The sequence below is a fragment of the Octodon degus genome, unplaced genomic scaffold, assembly GCF_000260255.1.
Source record: "Octodon degus isolate 3935 unplaced genomic scaffold, OctDeg1.0 scaffold00061, whole genome shotgun sequence".
In the NCBI taxonomy this organism is placed as follows: domain Eukaryota; kingdom Metazoa; phylum Chordata; class Mammalia; order Rodentia; family Octodontidae; genus Octodon; species Octodon degus.
Genome location: NW_004524637.1, coordinates 11,249,092 through 11,262,613, shown reverse-complemented (window position 1 = coordinate 11,262,613; position 13,522 = coordinate 11,249,092).

The window sequence follows — 13,522 nt, the reverse complement described above, 5'->3', positions numbered from 1 at the left end:
GCCCACCAGGGGGCAGGGCTGGCTGGCATGTGGTGCTGGGGGATTGAACTGCGGTCTCTGTGCTTTGCTGAGCTTGTTCTAAATAGGTGCTTTAGACCACTGAACCATCTCACCAGCCCCCAGAAAATCTTGAGCTGAAAAATGACCCAGATAAATCTAATCAAAAACAGGGCGGAAGAGGTTGGGGAGATAGCTCAGCAGGCTAAGCGCCTTCCTGGTAAGGGCAAGGACCCAGGTTTGATCCCCAGTACCACACGCCATGCTGGCCCCAGAGTCAGGCGTGCCATGCTGACTGCAAAATTGGATGTGGTGGTGCTCACCTATAATCTCAGAGTTGGGAAGGCTGAGACAGGAGGATCGCTACAGTCTGAACTACGGCAACCACAGCTCTGCTCCCTGTGTCCACGCCTGGTGGCACCATGGCCACCGTCCAGCAGCTGGTAGGCAGATGGCATGGACTGGACAAGAAAGGCTCTGAAGACCACAGGCAGGAGTGGGGGTAGTTATGCCAAAGCGGATGCAGTGGCCAAACCAGATTGCATCATCACTCGCGACGACAACCACCTCGAACTGAGACACGAGGAGAACTCTCGTGGGAGAATTTAAAATACACAGAAAAGTTTCAATACTCTATTAGAGAAACTTAACGAAGATAAAAAAGCAAAACAATCAAGCAGAAAATCTTGAGCTGAAAAATGACCCAGTTAAATCTAATCAAAAACAGGGCAGAAGAGGTTGGGGAGATAGCTCAGCAGGCTGAGTGGTTTTCTTGTAACCTGGGAGAGAAGTCTCAAGAGGCTCCAGCTGTTGGCCAAAACACTCAGACAGTCTGCACTTTTACAGATGGTGTGTTGGCCCAGCACCACGAGGGGGAGGGGAGGGAAAGCTCACCAACCAGAAGATGGCAAGAGGAGAAGCTAGTTGTGGATTGTTGTGAGCAATGTCCCCTGTACTCAGGTCTAGGACAAAGTAGAATAATATCCCACCATTATTTGGACAGGAATTAGCCTCGTGAATGAACAAGCCCAGGTCAGTGAGCAAATCTCCATGCTTCTTTTGTTTGTATGTCATTATTTTGATCAATTACCTTTATCTCAAGCATTTCACAGGCAAGTATTTCAAAGTGTTGATTTCACCAGGATCGTCTCTTTGGTTATGAAATAAATAAAATATAGGTTTTTAGGGGTGGCAAGAAAGCTTGGCAGTCTAAGCACCTACCTGGGAAGCACAAGGACCAAGGTTCGATCCCCAGTACCGCATGCGGTGCAGGCCCCAGAACCGTGGGCACACTGTGCTGTCCACAAAAATTGAGCGTGGTGGCACATGTCTGTAATCCCAGCTCTGGGGAGGCTGAGACAGGAGGGTCACCATGAGTCCAAGCTGCATAGTGAGACCCTGTAACAAATAAACAAATAAATAAATTTTTAAATTAAAAATAAATGCTTATACTAAAAACATACAATTAGAGCAAGAAGTTCTGGCTGGCTAGCACTCAACAGTATGACTATAAAATAACAATAATGTGCTGTTACATTCTAAAAGGACAAAGGACAAAGAGTTTGACAGATTTTCACCATAAAGAAAAGCCGTACACTTGAGAAGATAAGTATAGGTAACCAAATTTGAAGAGTATGCAATAGATATGGATATGAGGGCATGACCCCATTAACAAGTGCAATTACTATGTTTTATGTAGCAATTGAAATAATGAGACACATAAAATTAAGGATGTTTGGAATAATTAATAATATACTACCTTAGTTGTAGTATGAAGGATATTTAACTTCATGATGTTGAAATCTTTTCCTGAAGATTTAAAAACAAAAAGCAAAAAACAGATTCCCAAGAGCAGGGGGGATGCTTTTAAAAAGATGTAGTTGAGATAAAATCTCTGGCAGGGTCAGACCACTGACCAATATCTGAGACATTTTCTTTGTTTGTTAATTTGTTTATTTTTTGTATATTTGGTACAGGGATTCACTAGGCAGCTCTGACTCAGAGTGATCATCCTGTTTTCAGCCTCCCCAGCACTGGGATTACAATCACACAAGCACCATCATGTTGGTGGCCAGCTCAGCGCCCCAAGGGCAGGGCTGGTGGAGCTTGTGGTGCTGGGGATTGAATCCCGGTCCTTGCACTTGCTTAAGCAGGTGTTTAGTCTGCCGAGATATCTTTTGGACCCTTCTGAAGCATATTCTTTATAACTAAAGTGAGGATTTTTTTTTCCACAAGGGATATATTCTTTATTTTAAAATTTTCCACAAACATAAATTATTAGTCTAACTGTACATTCAAATCATAATTCACACTCAAGTCTTTAGAAGTTGAAAGTGCAGAAGATAATTTATGAACATTAGAAAACCCGACTCAAAGTATCAGCAGAAGCGTGTCAAGGGCATTATCACTTTGTGCTGATGTGGTGTACTTTTTATTGGGGCTGATTCGCACACACTGAAAGACTCCAGGAGGATTGAACATATTAACCTACCCAGGAGTTTCACAACACTCTTCACAGACAGGCATTCACTGAACCTCAATTATTTTTAAAAGCACCATCTTCAAATTTAATTTACAGTGTGGTTAATTTTCCAGTTCCATTATCTAAAGGGAAGTAAAGTCATCTCTAAATTTATTTGCCCCAGCGTGCCATGTTATCCACACCCCGGGGCTCGCTGAGACTGGTGAGTGAGACTGGGTGTGACGGCGCATGCGCCTGTAATCCCAGCATTGCAGAGGCTGAAATCCCAGCATTGCAGAGGCTGAATTCCCAGCATTGCAGAGGCTGAAAATAGGAGACTCACTACGAGTCCAATCTGTGCAGTGAGACCCTGTTGACCCTGTACTAAATACAAAAAATAATAATAATAAATAAATTTACTTGAAGACAAATGAATAACTTTATCAGTTTTTGTTCATCATGTAGTTTAAACTTAATAAAGTGGTATAGTTAATTTAGTGTGCTCTAAACAAAACATAGTTCTCCTTTTGGACAGTCTTGAATCAAATAAAATGCAAAACTACAAAAATTTTAATTTTTTTTTCCCAATCACTACTTTCATAAGCACTTTGTTAAACTTTCAATCTTGGTTCTTAACATCTTTGCTAATATTTAAAACAGCCTGACCAGTGTAGACCAACTTAATATTTTAGATCTTGCATTCAATTCACTTTCACATCCTAGCCGCCCAAAGCTCTGGCCAATGACAGCCTGCAGGGCACGGCCAGAGCCCAGGCCTGGTCTGGTCTTTCACTGGCTTAGAATAGGAACAAAATGTGGCGATGGGGGTGGGGGCATGGCCAAGAGGAAGACCGAGACAAGCGACTACACAGACTTGAACAAACAGCGATCCTCCCATTTTTAGCCTCCCCAGCACTGAGATTACAAGTATGTGCTACCGTACCTGGTATTGGTGGCTGGCTCAGTGCACTCGGGGTGGGGACCGGTCTGGGCTGTGGGGCCGGGATCGAACCCTGGTCCCTGCACTTGCCTAAGCAGGCGCTTAGTCCACTGAGCTATCTAATGGCCAGCCCTGCAGCTCACTCTTCTGCATCCAGATAAACCTAAGGATTGGTTGAGAGTGAGGCAGAGGAAGGAGCCAGGTAGCTTGCCCTGGAGCTCTCTGAGAGACAGGAAGGAAGAAGAGGGAGGAGAGTGTGGAAGGCCAAGGAAATAAAATGCGTGTGGGCCTATGAAGGGATGAAAGAACCTGGTGACAGGGAGAAGAGAGAGAGAACAAGTGGATTTATCCACACCTGGGGAACAACAGATACAGACTGAGGACACATTTGGGACACAAATGAAGAAACAAAGTCTTCAAAGGAGTCTCCTCAGAGACGAAAGCAAATGAAAATAAGCTGGCAAAAGAAATGAGAAAGTATTAGAAGTCCCAGAAAGCCTAGTCCATGGGGGAGAGCCACTTGTCCCACATGCCAGGAGAAGTGTAATCAAACGACTTTCCAAGTGACTGAGCTTTCATTAATCTTCCGTGGACTGAAATGTATTCCGCTTTCTCCTCACAGTCTCTCTGTAATACCTATCCTTAACCTATAGCAAGCCTGCTGTCTCCTGAATCTTACCTGCTCTTGGTGCAGCTCGAGGCAGAGTTAGGCACGCCCTGGGCACGCTGGCTGCGTCCCCGTGCACGGCGGGGACCGTGGAGGCACGAGCGCGCCCAGCAGCCTGGACTCCGCGCAAGCCCTGCGGCGTCCTGCACGATGGCACAGAAGGGCGATGTGCATGAGCGGTGGATCGCAGAGAAGGAAAAGAGAAATGTATTTGGGGGAAAACAAATGCTTGGATAGCCATAATTTCCAGAAAGCGTGTTTTCTGTTTGCTATTAAAAAGATAGAAAGGAGGAGACAAACAGAGGAAGGGACAGAAAGATTCCAGTTCCAAAATATTTATTTATTTATTTACTTACTTATTTATTTGATACAGGGTCTCATTAGGCAGCTCAGACACATAGTGATCCTCCGGCCTCAGCCTCCACAGTGCTGGGATTACAGGCATGCGCCACCACACCCAGTGTCGGTGGCTGGCTCAGTGCGCCCGGATTCTGAGCCCGCACAGCATGCACTACTGGGTCCAGTTCCAAATGTTTGCTAAGTTATAAAACACCCTTCCTTCCTGCTTCTGCTCTCTCCCAGGGAATTCCTGGAGCACCAGCGCCAGGCTGTGGCACATGTGGACAGAACAGTGCCCACGCTGTGAAGCCTGAGCGTTTCATGTACTACAGTGTCACTGTAAAAGTAGATAGTGGGCTGTCAAGAGAGCTCAGAGGACTAGAGCTCCTTCTTAGGCAAGCTTAGGCAAGCCCAGGGACCATGGTTAGGTCCCCGGCACCACCTGCTGGTAATCCCAGTGCTGGGGAGGCTGAAAGCGGGAGGATCACTACGAGTCCAAGCTGCATAGTGAGTACTTGTAACAACCAAATACATTAAAAAACAAAAAATGTAGGTAGTGGCCCTGGTGTCAGTTGTCTCTTCCATAGATGACTTCAGCAACCTTCTTTCTTTCTTTCTTTCTTTCTTTTTTTTTTTTTTTTTTTTTTTGGTGGTACCAGGGATCAAACTCAGGACCTTGCGCTTGCCAGGCAGGTGCTTACATCACTGAGTTATATCCCCAGTCAGGAATCTCCTTTCAAGAGCATTCATCTGCGCATGGTCCTCCACATGGCTGGTGGCTAAGCCCTTCTGTCCCTCACTTGCAGGGTGTCGCATCTGCCAACTTTATTCACCCCCTACTGCAGTCCTCGCCACCTTTCACCCAGAGTTTCTAGCTCTCTAACCCCTGCTACCCTAACTCCGCCTTAAAGTGTCATCTTCAACACATCTTTCCACACTGAAGCTAGAACTCCTCCCATTGTGTTTAATGGGCGTTATCTACTTGGCATTCATTGAGAAAATTTGCAAAGGCCCTAGAATTTTGTGTGCTGTATATTAGTTTGCTGACAAAAGGCTTTGCTTTATCTTGGTCTTAACCATCCAGGAGAAAAGCACAAAAACAAGGTATAAAAAGTAAAGCCATATTAATATGCTGAGCTCTAAAAGGCTCAAGTCAACAACTTCTGACATTGCCAGTCCTACAGATAACCCACTACTATTATGGGCTACTGGACTATATTGGATTATTTTGCTGAATTCAAACACCTACAATATTTGAATGGCTATGGAATACCCATCTCTGACAAAACTAAACAAAAAAGGGGGATATAAATGAAGGACCATTTTGTGTTTGTATATACAGAATAGTTAGGATAGATATACAGCTACTTTTTCTTAATTCAATGAGAAGAAAGATTTGTACTAATAGTATTTGGACAGGATATCATGTCTGCATCCTGTACTATGAATAACCACTGTGAAGACAACAATATGCAATGCATTAATTATTGAAACTGTCTTACTAATCTGTTTTGAAACTGTTTCATTGCTATTTGTTTTTCAATAAAATTAATTTTAAAAAACCCAGAATTTTAAAGCCTCCTTGAAGCCCTCAAAAATACTGCAAGTTAGCTATCTAGAGAGCTAAGTCTAAGTTCATTGACCAACGCTCAAGAGGTGAGATCAAGGCTGTATTTTCACTGAGTCCCTAAGTCAGGCCTCGAGCTAGGTGAGTTCTCTTGCCATATTCATCTTTCATTCATTCCACAAATACCTACTGAGCACATCTGCATGTCAGCCATGATGACAGGCCCTGAGGACACGTAAATCAAAGATTGATCTTCTTTAGGAATCTCCGAGCTTTCATTCACACTCCCCTCCCTGGCAGGTGGGAAACTGGGTCTGTATCCAGGCTTGAGATTTTGGAAACTGAAGAAAAGGTGACCTGAGAGAAATCACTCTTAGGCATCCAGAACAAAAAGGGTGCACTGAAAGTAACACCCAGAGGGACCCTCTAGTTCCTTGAGTCCAAAGGGGACTCTGGCGCAAGGAGTAAAACTAGGCAGTAGAAGAATACAAAGCTCAGCTAAACTAGAGAGAACAAATGGATTTCAGGGAGTAAACACTGGGAGGGGCCAGTCCACTGGCTCCAGATACCCTGGAGTAGCAAATACAACCAGATTCTTCTGTACACAGCTCTGGCTTCGCCCACAGGAAATGGACACCAGGAGCCTGAGACTGCAACAGACCCTGCCTGAAACACTAAATTCTGCTAGGAGAGCCCTAGGAGGCTTTGTAGCAGCTACCATATATGCTGAAATTTCAAAAGAGGGAAAGCTTTCCTCAAAAGGACATAAGGAGCAGAGAACAGCCACCAAAAAGAACATTCAATAAGGCTGAGTCTCAACGCATGTTTTAAGGAACGAAAAGTGGTTCAGTATGAATGGAAGCTTAGATCAAGTTGTTGAAAGAGATGGTGAGTGATTCCCTCCCTCAGAAAGCCAGAAACTGGATCATCCCAAAGAAGACTAGGTATGTAATCTCACAATCTTTTTTTTTTTCCTTCAGTACCAGGGATTGAACTCAGGACCTTGCGCTTGCCAGGCAAGTACTTATTCTACTGAGCTATCTCCCCAGCCCAATCTCACAATCTTAAGAGCAGAATAACTGGGGTTTTCTAGAGGAACACATTGCCTTAACTGGTTAACTAGTTACCATGTTAACTAGTTACCCATGTGAATCAGTTTTTTATTCCCTGATTCAACTTTTCTTTGGCCTTGTCTCTGTGCCAGCTGTAGACCTTGACCCAAGTCATTTGCCCTGGACAAGAACTAAGCATTGCAGGAGAGGAGCGTTCCAGTGATTATAAAGTCAGAAAGTACTATATAGTAATTTTTCATGTTAATAGTTTATAACACTGGGGCCAGCCAGATAGCTGAGTGGACTAAAGCGCCTATTTAGGCAGAGCACAGGGACTAGGGTTTGATCTCCAGTGTGCCATGCCGGCCCCATCCCCAGGGCACACTGAGATGGTTGAGACTGGACATGGTGGCACGTACCTATAATCCTGGCACTTGGGAGGCTAAAAACAGGAGGATCACTATGAATCTGATCTGTGTACTGAGACTCTGTAGACCCCGTACTAAATACATTTTTAAAAATGGCTTATAGCACTGAATAGCTTTGGAGATTTCAATAAGAAAAAAAGGGTGTGATAACCTTACCGTAACTGTTCATGCCATATTCAGCCCGTAATTTGTTGAAAACATTTAACAACCAAAATTGAAGGAAAGAAAGAGGTGGAAGGCTCATGTGTAGGGTTGTTCTACTTTCTGTGGCTTAAAGATTCCCTTTATGGCTATTTCAAGCTATCAATGTGATGTGAGTGATATGCTACCAATGAACTTTCAGGGGCCAGTACAAACTGGTCCAAATGCATCCTTGTGAGGAGATCTCGGTAAGCGTCCACTGAACCTTTCAAGCCAGCCAAACACCACTTACAGAGCTTTACCCTCTCCTGGCTTCAGTCAGCATTGGGCCACGCCTGCCTGTTGGTTTGATGAAATAAAATAGTTCACCTACTAACTCATGAGTGCTATACTTCATAAAAATTAAAGATTAAACTCTCCCTTCCTAGCCGTGCAGCTGGGCCTCATTCCTTTCTACCTTAGCTGGCCACCTTGAATTGGACCTCTAGACATGCCGTTGCCTGCCTTTCTAGGAACAAAGTATAACAAAGGCATTTACAAGAACCAGATTCCTCTAAGAGCGCTTAGATCACCCAGTTTGGTTTTGAGATTATGTCGAAATCAGATGGAAGTTGTCCTCGTTACTTTTCCCTCTCTGCTGAGACAAAACACACAATGCCCACATTGAGGAAGAAAACGTCAGTCTAGCTCACAGTTTGAGGCAGTTTCAGTTCCTACTCAGCAGGCTCTAAGGCAGAGCGGCACATGGCAGAGGGCAGCAGTTCATGGTGGCAGAAGACAGCAAAAACAAGAGCTAAAAGAGCAAGCCTCTCTCTCTCCTATTGTAAGCAAGCTGCTGACCTCAGGGCAGGTGTAGCACTCACACCCATAATCCCAGCAGCACTCACACCCATAATCCCAGCACTGGACCATGAACCCAACACAAACTCTATAAGCTCACCCCATGACTGCATGAAGCTTTAGGGGACACAAACCTTAATAGAAGTCAAGCGGCAGTCACACAAATCACTGTCAAGTGGGACAACCAGAAATAGTGTTGAGAGATTCTGCCACCAACGTACAGGCCCAGTAACATGTACACACCAACCAGCGCAGAGACAGACACGTGAGTCTGCCACTGAACAGTACTAACAGTGCAGAGCCCTTGATGTGGGGGAAAGCTCTAGCACGGGTAGCCCTGCCTGGTGTCTCTCCGCTCTCATGCTAGCGGCTTCCTCCGAAGACCTGAATCACTTAGTGTCTCTGCTTCTTGTACACTCTGGTGGAGACGTCTGGCTCTTAGCTCTTCTTTCTGGCCTTGTCTTCTAAATTACTGAATCTACCGGGCAGCCCTGGCAGCTCTCTGCTGCCTCCTTCTGTCTCCAGGCTGTAACGACAACAGCAGCCCCACGTTCACAGTACAGGTCTGGTGAATGAACTTTACCTGGGAGTTTTCCACGGAAATCTCTGGCGCAAACCCAGGGACTTCGATGTCCTTTCCCTTCTGACCCCTGATTGTCTCTTTGAAATGCCAGAGAGTCTTGGTGCTTTGTACCGTGGTTGGAATACAACTAGAACTCCGGGATTTTTTTCTTAACTTCTCTGCTAACACTTGTGAGCTCTCTCTTGAATTTCTTCCTCTTTGCTTCATTAACAATGAACACCCTGAAGAGATAATTCAGGGCCATTCAATACATCCCCTTTGCATTCATTCCCAAGAGAAAGCCATCCTTTTACGAACTTTCAAACAGCCTCTCTAGAAGCTGTAGAGTTCTATTAAAAGGTCTAACACTGCATTTTCTTTACAATCCTACCTTGTTCATTTTTCTTTCTGAATTCCACACATATAGCTATCTGGGTGAGAGCTGGCACTTTATTGTGCTTGTCTGACCCTGCATTCTAATGAGTAGATGGTGAGATCTGGGCCTCAAAGATAAATTGTATAGGCCTTTCTGGTTTTGTTTGTTCGTTTTGGCAGAACTAGGGATTGAACTCAGACCCTTGCGCTTGCCAGGGAAGCGCTTATTCCACTGAGCCATCTCCCCGGCCCCTAAAAGTGAGGCCCAGTGTTCCACCACAGCTTTTTTTTTTTCTTTTTGTGGTACCAGGGATCAAACTCAGGACCTTGCACTTTCCAGGCAAGCCCTTATTCCACTGAGCTATCTCCCCAGTCCTTACATAGGCCTTTCTGAGAAAATTAAAATATCATTTTCCATAAGAGTATTTAAGAACCTTTTGCCGGAAATTCATCAAAACTGGAAAAATAAGAGTTGGGGAGATAGTTCAGTGGAATAAGTGCTTGCAAGCTCTTGGGTTTGATCCCTGGCACCCCCCGCAAAAAAAAAAAAAAAAAAAGAAAGAAAAATAATAGTTCTTCATATCCAAAGAGCAGGCAAGTATATACCTACTGAGATGATAGTGAAGACAGAAACGTTGTCTTAGTACGGACATCATAAAGCTCTGGCTGTGGAAGCTCCCACCACAGTTCATGTAACCATCACTCGAAATTTACTGAGAAACAAGGCAAAAACTCTTATCTCCAGAATACTGCTGAATTCACTACCTTATAGCATTTAGACAAAAGACCATGTATTCTCTAGGTGTGGCAGCCCACACCTGTAATCCCAGCGCTCAGGAGGCTGAGGCAGGAGGATTGGCAAGAGCTCAAAACCAGACTCGGCTACACAGTGAGTTCAAGGCCAGCCTAAACTGCATAGTAAGACCCTATCTCAAAAAAGATGATGCGCTTATCATGTAGTTTTCACTCGCATTGTTAGCCCTGTACATCTCGGAAAAATGAACAGCTTTATAATTTATAAACACATATTATAATTATTCTATTTTCTAAAGTGACAGAAAGATTCATAATGTGCCAGTGTCCGTTCCAGACGGATGATCTGCAGAGGATTAATTTTTAAGCTTATCTTCTGTAAAGTCATCCATAATAATAAGATTTGGGTTCATCTGACTATAGAGGCTGAAGCTGAGTATTGAGAAGCTGGATTTATGAAAATCCCAACACAAATTGTCGCTGCGAATGCTCTTTCTATGTGGCTGACCTGGCTTTTCTAAAAGTAAATTAACTTCTACTCACAAGTCAGCCAAAATGAGTTCACAAACAAACAAATCACTTCCTTGGTCCCGTACATAATTGCATTTTAAATCTTTTAAAAGAACCTTGGGCATTTTCTATCTTTAATAAAGTTTTTTTTTTTTCTGTCACCAAATCAAACCAGTGAATTCAAATTAAATCTTATGCTACCAATCTTATCAATGTAGGTCATTCAAACAAAGCATAGCCCATTATAAAATATATTTATTATAACAGTTTAAAAATAACTTCATCACAATGTTGTCAAGATAAGAACATTATTAACATTTTTTGGGGGGTCTCATTACTCAGCTCGGACACGTAGGGATCCTCCTGTCTCCGACTCCCCAGCACTAGGATTACAGGCATGCACCACCACTCCCAGCTTTGGGGCCAATGCCCAGTGCCTGTACAGCATGCAGTACAAGGGATCGAACCCTGGTCCTTGTGCTTGCCAGACAGGTGCTTAGACAGCCGAGCTATCTCCAAAGCCCCATAATATGGGATTTTAATGAATGCTAAGGTATGAGAGAGACTTTTTTAAATTTTTTAATTAATTTTATTGAGAAACAGCAATGAGACAGTTTCAAAACCAATTAGTAGGACAGCTTCAATAATTAATACATTGCATATTGTTGTCTTCATAGTGGTTATTCATAGTACAAGACACAGACATTATATCCTGTTGAAGCACTATTAGTACAAATCTTTCTTCTCATTGAATTAAGAAAAAGCTGTATATCTATCCTAACTATTTTGTATATACAGATACAAAATGGACCTTCATTTCTATCCCCTTTTCTTGTTTAGTTTTGTCAGAGATGGGTATATTTAAATATTGGAGGTGCATGAATTCAGCAAAGTAATCCAATCTAGCCCAGTAGTCCATAATAGTAGTGAGTTATCTGTAGGACTGGCAACAAGATTTTTTTTTTAAGTTTTGCTTTGTGTGTGTGTGTGTGTGTGTGTGTGTGTGTGTGTGCAGGGTCTCACTACGCAGCTCGGACTTGGAGTGATCCTCCTGTTTTCTGCCTCCCTGGCGCCGGGATTACAGGCGCGTGCCACCACTCCCGAACTCCATCTTAACCCTGAATGACAGGCATAATTTTATTTTATTTTTTTTTGTTCCTCGAATGCCTTCAGGGCACTTTTGGCCAGCGGGAGAGGTGTGAGGTTCGAACTCCAGCAACCTGAGGCTGACAGCTTTGTGGAAGCAGCCACTTAAAGGCCTGAGCTAGGGCCAGGCCCCCTGACAGGCATAATTTTATCAATCAAGTAAACAACCCGTGGGATAGAGAAACCCATCACTATTCCATCAATTGAAGTTTAATTTGAAACAGTGAACATAACACTTCATTTACAAGACGCGATCACACACAGCGTGAATATTTAATAGTTTTATTGCAAAAAAAGCGACATGGACATGACCCTCCCTCGGAATCCTGCCCTCACTTCAGACACACTCCGCCCACCAGCTCGCCTCTTTCTGAAGCCGTGTGGAAGCTCTCGTTCCTGTCTTCAGCTGCACCGCCGTGGCGGCCTCAAGGTCCTGAATCAGCTCAACACGTTTACGTTCCGTGGTCACAGCTGACTTCGGGGAAGGGTCACGAGTTGCAAGATCCCAGATCCGGGGACAGGGGAGATGGCTCAGTGGCATAAGCGCCTGCCAGGTGAGCACAGGGTCCTGAGTTGGAGCCCAGGTACCCGCCAAAAAGAAAAAAAAAAAAAATGTAAATGTTTCTCTTGGGCTGGCCAAATAGCTCAGCAGATTAAAGTGTCTGCAAGCAGACACAGGGGCCAGGGGTTCGATCCCAGGGCCTGCCATGCCGGCCCAACCCCAGATCGCGCTGAGACGGCAATTGAGACTGGGCGTGGTGCTGCGCGCCTGTAATCCCAGCTCTTGGGAGGCTGTAAACAGGAGAATCACCAAGAATCCCAAGGTCTTCAGTAGTAAGACCCTGAACACCTTGTAGACTCTTCCCTAAAATACTAAATAAATAAATAAATAAATAACATATGGCAAGATCCCAGAGCCAATGAATACGGTGGATGAGAATGCGCTGTAATGTTTTTATTTGACAGAAGTTGGGCAAAACTGTAATCAATCTGGATAGCTCGGCAGTCTAAGCGCTGGCCTGGCAAGCACGTGGACTCCGGTTCGATCCCCGGTATCACACGCCATGCCGGCCCCATCGCACGCCTGTAATCCCAGCACTGGGGAGGCTGAGACAGGCACAAAACCTGTAATCCCAGTGCTGGGGAGGCTGAGACAGGAGGATCACTACAAGTCCGAGCTGCGTAGTGAGACCCTGTACCAAATAAGTAAAGAAATAAAAGATTAAAAATAAAAAAGAATTATGTGGACAAATAGTTTTGTACTTTGAATTATAGAGTAAATATATAAATTAGTCATTAATTTGCTGATGGTTCTTAACATTTCTTGGACAACTACCAACATTTGTGTATTTAATGAGGGAAACCAGTATTTCTCCAATCCTGACACTAGAGGGCGCAAACTTCGAGACTCAGACTCGACCTAGAAGTGGGTTAAACACAAAAGAACGAAAAATCTTGGAGCATAGTTACATTCTCTTAATGAATAGAAGGATTTGTTCTAATGGTATTTGTAAATAGGATCTCATGTCCGCATCTTGTACAGCAATTAACCACTAGGAGGAATGTATGCAATGTGTTAATTATTGAAACTGTCCTACCAATTTGGTTTGAAACTGGCTCATTGCTATTTGTTTCTCAATAAAATTATGGAAAAAAATTTTTTAAAAATAAGAAAGAAAAATCTCTGCAGTTCCACAAGTGACGCCTAGCCACCAGTAACTGTCACGGTCATTGTGCATGTCCA